The sequence below is a fragment of the Parambassis ranga genome, chromosome 20, assembly GCF_900634625.1.
Source record: "Parambassis ranga chromosome 20, fParRan2.1, whole genome shotgun sequence".
NCBI lineage: Eukaryota > Metazoa > Chordata > Actinopteri > Ambassidae > Parambassis > Parambassis ranga.
The window spans coordinates 8,584,041-8,592,231 of NC_041040.1; the positions used below are offsets into that span (position 1 = coordinate 8,584,041).

The 8,191-nt window shown below is 41.2% G+C and overlaps 1 long non-coding RNA gene across 2 annotated transcripts; it reads left to right on the top strand.

Moving 5' to 3' along the window:
• The first annotated feature begins 3,359 nt into the window (after positions 1-3,359).
• On the top strand, positions 3,360-7,964 carry LOC114453211 (uncharacterized). 2 transcript variants are annotated; one of them, XR_003672415.1, is made up of 3 exons: positions 3,360-3,467; positions 4,497-4,573; positions 6,373-7,964. It is a non-coding gene; the product is annotated as an uncharacterized LOC114453211 (long non-coding RNA). The 2 variants fall into 2 exon arrangements; XR_003672416.1 differs by lacking the exon at positions 4,497-4,573 and having other exon boundaries at positions 3,369-3,467.
• The last annotated feature ends 227 nt before the right edge of the window (positions 7,965-8,191 follow it).

Consider the following 8,191-nt stretch of genomic DNA (forward strand, 5'->3'; position numbering starts at 1 on the left):
TTTAAAGGGGAAGTATGAATCGAAATGATGCAGTGTTTTGATAAGGTGTTGATCTGCCCCAAGTCCACACCCTCATCAGCCAGAGATGACAGACAGACACACCTCTATTAAGCAGTGACAAAAGAGCTGAAAGCAGCGCCAAACAGAATCGCTCTTCTGCATGATCTGGTTCTGACTGACACTGACAGCACCTGGAAATTATAATATTGGCTAGTCCAAAGGCAAAAGGTCGGCCCCGGATGTAACCTTTCCCAACAGTCTGAGAAACACTGTGACATACAACACCCAAAACAGCTGTTAAGATATGTTATGGTACTTGACAGGAAAGCTTAAATGAAGTGGAAGCTTCTTCTTGCTTAATCCAAAGGATTACGTTGTACAGATGAACTGGAAGCACCTGCAAGTCTTTTTTTTTTCTTGCTTCATGCTTTACTTCAGTTTGGTCTGTATCCATAGTGACTGTTCAGCAACTCGTAGCATTCAGTCATGGCAGACAGGACTGCCTCCGCTCTACAAAGAGTTTTTAGCTCCCGCTGCATTTTTCTCTGCTCGTTCCTCCTCCGCCTTGTTGCTGTCCTGGGTTCTTTAGTCTGTTAAGAAATGTCAAGTGTTCATCACTGTCCATTCATATATCTGCATTGACCTCATTAGCATCTGTTGGGCATAGTGATAGATTAATATTGGCTCTTCTACACACTATCCATTAACTCACAAACTCCTCAGTTTGTCTTGAGTCTGTGGCTGTAATCACAGAATGGGGTTATTGATCATATCCTCCTCTCCCATATCAGACATTCAGTCCACTGAGCTTCTTCTTGGACTAGTAAAATCAGGTGATTAAAGTGAGTTTCAATCATTCCTGAATGAAGGCCAACATTCATTTTTTGTCTCGAGTCTGCTGACTCTTGCAATATCCATTCAAACATTTGGCACGAGAACTTGGCGAGTTAAAGTACGCGTTCACGTACCAACAGCAACAGCAGCATGACTCATGTCTTTCGGCCTTAGGCCACAAACGTATTAGTTACTTCTCAAGTATGGAGTTTGATCAGAATACAACAGGTTTGTTTGATCAGAAAAAGCCTTTATAGAAGTGTTACCCTGTGCCTGTTACCACGTGACACAGTGTTTAAACCTGTGCCGTTCTGATCAAGCCTGGTGATTCGCTGCGTATGACTCAGGCTTCAACAATGAGTCCAATCAAACCTGATTTTGATTATGCGCTAATAAAAACAAAGTATAGGTCAAGGGTAAAGAGAAGGTGGATTCCTGTGATATCTCAGGAAAATTCTAGTTACCAGATATCTACTTTTAGGGCGTTTAGTGCGACTTTAGGTCATTAATATGCACGCAACTGCTTCTTTCTCAATTATCACCCCCGCATGTACCTTGGCTGCTTTGACGTACCCCTCCCTGCAACCACTTAACTCAGTTAAAGAAACAGATAGACTCATGTTTGGATACGCTTTTACAGCCGATCGGCTATGTAATGTATCAGTTAGTCAGCCACTGTGTGCCAGGCGGAAACACTGCCTGCCTGCCAACATCAGCTCTCAGCTGAATTACAGAGAAACTGAAACTTTAAAGTTGGTCACCCTGTTGCTGATCCTTTCAAAGACTTATTAGAAGATGAAATTATACATTAAAAAAAAGAAATTATTAAGATAAGTAGATGTATTTACCGGTCTCTCGAGACAAGGGCATTGTATGGAATGAAGGACAGAGATGATCAATCCATCTGTGTGGGAAAGCCTGAAATTCTTCATTCTGCAGGTCAGTGTGTGCAAGATATTCACAATATTCTGCAGAACAGAGGTATGTTTCAGTCACACAATGAAAAACAGCAGCAGTGACCACACAACCTGAAATCCACGTTTTCCATCCATGCTCACTAGGAATTCTGCTTTTTTCAGCCAATACAACCAAAAGTTAAATGTTTTTCAGAGAGCTGGCTGGAAGAGCTCTGCTGTGTGTGTGCCAGATGTAGCAGTGAAAGGATCTCAGTTTTTTTTTTTTTAACTTTTTGTTTCAAGCAAGATCCACAAAGACATACATGAGCAAAATGTTTAAGCTGTCAACTGCATATGAGTATTACTCACGGAGTCGTCGTGTCGTGGAGTGCAGTTACGCATCCTGAGCTTCAGCTCAGAGCAGTTTGAGTTTTGCAGCAAGGCGGCGATGCTTTCTCTCTTGAATGAATGAAAACATCAGTGTGCCCAACATTAGTAATATATACATATATATATATTGTCATGGTAAAAACTGAAAAGCACTATTTTGACCCATTTACACCCACATGTTATCTAAACTACAGCAACTGCACCTGTACATCAACCACTTGTTGGAGCTGGCTTCCATCTGAAAATGTCTCTGAATGCTTTCTTTTTTTGGATTTGCATATTATGATTTAATTTCCTTGTATGGCGCAATACAGGGGATTAAAACAAAATGAGGGAGGACGGGAATGAGGCATGTCTGTCTGTCTGCTCTTGCACGACTCTCATCTCATGTGTCCTAACAGTTTTGCTCTAACTTGTTCAACAGTATGTGCATCTTCTCTCTGTGATACCTCTTCATGGGGGAAATCACTACATTATAGTAAACTGAAGATGTGTTCAGTACAGTGGGAGGGATCACCAGATGAAATGCTTGCTCCTCCTAGGTGGCAATGAGACTGTCTATGCTGCTTGGCATTTAGGAAATAGGTAGCATTTGATGTCTTACTTACTGTGTTGTCCAGATGAGGTCTCACAAAAGGTGAGTAATGGCTTCGCACTACTTCAGGGGGCTTTTTGCTGTCACAGGACAGAGATAGAGGTAGTAGCAGGAGAGCAAGGACACTGATGCCAAGAAGAGGCTGAGAGGCCACAGTGCGAGGGGACACAGGGAGAGAGCAGGAGAAAACATCAGCTGAACAGTCCTTCACATTTTCAATCCTAACAGAAGCTTGACCTTTAACCTGAAGACCCTGAATGAGGAAGGTCACCTCAATGAATGTCCCTTTAAGACACCACTGCATTCATTTCATGGCAGTTACTGTTCTTTTATAATAATCCAGTACATGGTTCACATTTAACCTCATGAGTTAAAACTGTGCATAAACATCAGCATTTAAAATCCACACTCAAAGGGCCACTTTATATGATAATGACTGTCTTGTTTGTTCAGTTGCAGTTACCGCAGCAGTAGCTGTATAATTAATGATTTAATAATGGCTCCTCCAGGCAGAACCCCCCCTAAAGCCTGCCTGGAGGTAAACAGCCGTACTTAAACACACCAATTCCCGTAATCCAGAAGCACCATTTCCCGTAAATCCCAAACTTATTTCAGTTTCCTTCTGACTGGTCGGTCATTCGCATGGAATTCCCCTTGTTTGGAAAGCCCTGTATGTCTCTTAACATACAGTCAGCCAGTCAGTCGCTCGGCGCACAGGGCTGGGAGACGGATGCGCGTGTAGTCGGCTCCCGGTGAGTTTCCAGCTCGCAACACTTCGCTGTTTCACACACCAGACTTGACTTGTTTGCTTTTTTAACAGCACACGGACTCTGATTAGACTTTGGCTCTAATTCAGGTCGGATTTATTGGATTAAATGTCACTTTAATTTAGTGCGTCACCACTTGAGTGAACATTTACAGCACGCTTCTCTCAGGCTACTTACCATTGGTCATTCTTCATTCATATTCACCGCGGAATAAAGCTGGAAGTTGACACTATCCAGTGCGTCTTCATAGCTGCTCAGATTAGTTTGTGTGACGCTACTGTTACAAAATCCACGCAGTGGTCCCTCTTACTATCCGCGTGGTTCTGGTGGTTTTTTGAGCGCAGGAATCCTTTCCCACGTCCTGCTTTACGCAGCTCTGTAGCCGCAGCATGTGACCGCACTTCCGTCCTCTCTGACAGTGGTTTCACTTTACTGTCTGATGAATTCCAAAAAAGGTTTACATTCACACTCCAGCGAAGCTAAACTTTGCTGACATCACAGTGTGTAGTGGTGCGTGGAGAGAAAGCGTGTGTTTGTGGTGGGCAGGTGTTTGTGGTGGTTCCATGTAAGCTGCAGGCTGAATGTTAAATCTGAGCATAAAACGCACAAATACAGAGGCAGTCCTGCTGTTATCCAGAGACTTAGGTCAGATATCATGTCCCTTTCCCCACCCTGAGCTCTCCTCTGATCTGACTCTGATCACAACTTCATCTCTAGTCCTGCCTTTCATTCATTCATTTATTCTGTAACTGTTCCGTGGCATCCTGGTATGGTGTAAAGGAATTTCATGCACTGATGGAGTTGTACAACTACTGGGAAATGAGTGGGCAACAAGACAGCACATGATTTGTCACTATATCTGGTGTTTCATAAGGGGCCGTTGTGTGTTCTGACACTGTGGCATTTTAAAAAGTGTCCGTTCCACCCACTGCACTTCATTATGCTTGACCTTACTATTCACATTATGTGGCATTATGTACTGAAGCACCTTCTGCTTTCATTTAAACAAACCAGACTGTGGGACAGGAAATGGACTCTCCGTCACTCAGTGATGTGAAGTGGACACTGAATTACAGCATGTCAACATAAAGGTGCTGGCAACCCTCAAAGTTCACACACACACTTCTATAATGTGTCCTTTGGAACAATAAAAACGTTATCTATAAATTTAGAACTACACCTGTTCATACAAATGGATAACAGTTCATACTAAGCTGAGCAATAAATGCTAATAAGTGGTTGGTGAGAAAGCTCTGCATGCAGACCACTGGCATCATTAGGATTTGTTAATAACGCCAGCTGCGAATAGAATAGAATAGAATATTTACTTTTCATCCTAAGCTGGGAAATTTCACTCATACAGCTGCAATATACAGGCACTCAGCATACTAAACATGGATCTCTGAACGTAAAGAAAACAGGATAATCAGTATTTATGAGAAAAAAGGAGATATTAAACATATGTACAAATACAACAGTGTGCTATTGAAGAGACCATGTGCAAAATATGTCGGTTACTGAAACACTCAGTTCAAATGTTATCTATGAGACAAAGATGAGTCCATGTGTTACTTTAGGCAGGAAAGCTGTCCGAGCTTCCTTCTAATAATGCTGCTGGTTCGACTCCAGCCTGCCCCCTTTTGCACCATGACTTGCCGTCTCTTAACCCACTGCTTCTAGTTAGTCTCTAAAAAAATCACATAACAACAATGGACACAAACAGAGGCATTACAAATAGGAATAGATGCACAATACCACACCAGGGGGAGTGACCACATAACACCAGTTCTAGCTGCCCTTCACTGGCTGGCATGTTAGATTTTACTGTTGGTTTTTAAACCTGTGAATGGCCACATAAAGGACCCAAGTCCATATGAGCCTGAACACAGCCTGAGATCCTCCGGCAGGGCCCTCCTGTTTGTCCCCAAGACCCGGCTAGTCACTATAGGGTGACCGCACCTTCGCTATCATTGACCTTATTAATCTCAAACTCCCGCCATCATACAAGGATCATTGACTTTTACTGTATTTTATCTAATTATTAATTGAATGATAATTTTATTGTGAAGCACTGTGCTATATAAATAAATAAAAAAAAGTTATAGTTATTACTGATAATGAGTTGATGAACTCATGGGCCTTCAACTGAGAAAAGCCTGGACCCAGGGCAGCAACCTGATGTGGAGTTATATTTCAGTGAGCTAACACTGAACTGCCTGTGTGTTCTAAACACCTTGCAATGCATTGCAGCTGGTATTGCAAACTGCTGGTTCTACAACAGCTTAGTCATCCCCTCTGCGGTCAAACGTTAGAATGACGCACTCCTTAAGTTCATTAATCTTTTGTTTAACTGTACAGTTTTAATTGTAAGTGTATGGGAGGGAGCAGACATAAACCACAGCTGGGGTAAAAGTGTCCTGTGTTGCAGGAGATTAGCTGTATAAAAACTTTCCGAATGACTGTGTTTGTTTTTACTAATGCTCTCGGTTTAAGGTTCCCCTCGCAACCTGCCAAATTTGAAATCACATAAATCTCACGCCCATCACACTCTGAATAGTTACTATGCAAACAAATCACTTTATATGACAACGCTGTTGACAGCACTGGGAGGAAGTACAGTCTGTGAAGAATCTGTTGTCTCTGTTAAAGTTTGTGACACTCTTTTCAAACATTTCTGCTGCAGCATTACACACATTGTGACTGTGCATCAGAGGAGAAAACAAACATTTATTTTTTTATGTTTGTTTTAAAGGCCTGAATTACTTTGAAGATATTGCTTTGAGAATTGCGATGCTGCCAGTTCCCACATCAGTTTACTATGCACTGAGGTGCTCTGCAGGTTTTTTGATTAATTAAAGTATTCCAATGTGTGTGTGTGTGTGTGTTACAGTGCTGAAGTCTTCAGTAATTAAAGACATCCATCAGATTATGACAGTGTTGCCAGGAAGCATTGCATCGTGGGAAACGGAACGTGATCAGGGTAACCAAGGCTGCAATCCAACAAACTAATGGTGTTCCTCAGCAAGATTCATCTTGTTTCCTTGTTTCCTCTTATGTGTACTGTACTATTAACTATGTGTGGGGTGTACTGAGACACAGAGCGTTAACAGTGTTAAAAGTTGTTACACTTCTGTCACTTTGTCTGCCTTTTAAAAATTTACTGCTGATGACTTTCTCCATTTTTTTACTGTTGACACATCGTAAAAAGCATTGAGCACTGCAACACATTATTATTGTTTGCTGTGGCCACAACTATGTTGTAGATGTTTGAGGTTTGAAATGTGCTGCGTGGAATGTAGTCAAGTGTTTGTGCTGTTTCATGCACATAGTACACCCGACACCTGAAACAGAAATAGAGCAAAAAATATTCAGCAGGTGCTTACAGGAAATTATTTAAGTGAATAACCTGAAACTGGGCAGCACTGTCGGCTCACAGAGTCACTCTTCTGTGCCTCTGCGGATTTTCTCTGGGTACTTGGACTTTCTCCCATATTGTATAGATGTGCTTTTTGTGTTGAACACATTCAGAACTGGCTATGATGTCTCAAAAATCTATGTCTAAGAGACAGAGGAAGATGGTTGAAGCTCTTATTGGGGAGCAGGATTTAGTCAGACTAAAGAGTTTTCTTGCTCCGTTAGTGTTTCTTCATGCAATCCTGCATCCCTTGCATGCATCCCTGTGACTGAGTTGACACTAATGCTTTGCTATGTTAAAGCTAAGAGACTTTCCAACAACCATATGTGTCTAAAATCAGTGGCAGTAACCAACTCACAGCAAGGAAAAGAAAGTGCTATGCTCAACAATCTCAGGTTGCAGTCATTTGTTAAATGAACTGAGTGTGTGTGTTGCATAGTGTTCAAGGTGACAGTGTTGTCCTGAGTCTGTGTGTGTGAGAAAATACAGACTCATTTTCTTTTTTCTGTTGTGAGTGAATGTAACATGGAGGACACAGAGGAAGTTAAAAAAAAGAAGTTAAAAAAAGGTTAAAGGTCACAGAGGCAGTAATGAACCACATTTTGTCCCTATTTTCATGTCTGTCAGAGCTGTGGCTTGGCTCTTCTACAAAATGCATACTTGATGTATGGCTTCAGTTGTGCTGGACTGAAGAAGCCACTCAGGGGGAGTGGCGAAATGTCTTCAAAAAACAATCCCTGAGTCCAGTTGCCTCGATTTAAACTCTTGGAAAAGAAAAAAAATGATGTACTAAACTATTCATGACAATTACACATATGTATTTGTTCCTTTTTACCATTTCTGTGTGTGCCTGTACAGGTAAGCACATGTCAGCCATAACAGCAAAATATAATATATGATTATTTTTTGTAATAAAGTCTATTGTTACTGTAGTTCCAATTTATTTTATTTTTTTTATTTTATTTATTTAATCATAAAGATTTTTTAAATTAAAATTTCCTGTTAAGTTCTTGTGTACTTGTGTTGATGTGCAGAATATTTGTGCGGCCTTAAATTGATCAGTGTCATTGTGTTTTTTTTTTCCATTATCAAAACCCTTGCTGAAATATTGTGGTCATTAGTTGTAGATAAAACACTTTCTCATCAGCAGAAGCATGGTGATTGTGTCAGTCATTGTGCTCAGTATGCGCTTGCAGTGAGTATCAGTATCTTTTTCATAGTGACATGAGGGTGTAACTTTGTAATGCGTCCTGGAATACATTGTTGCTTAATGATTGAGAACCATTTCCCGTAA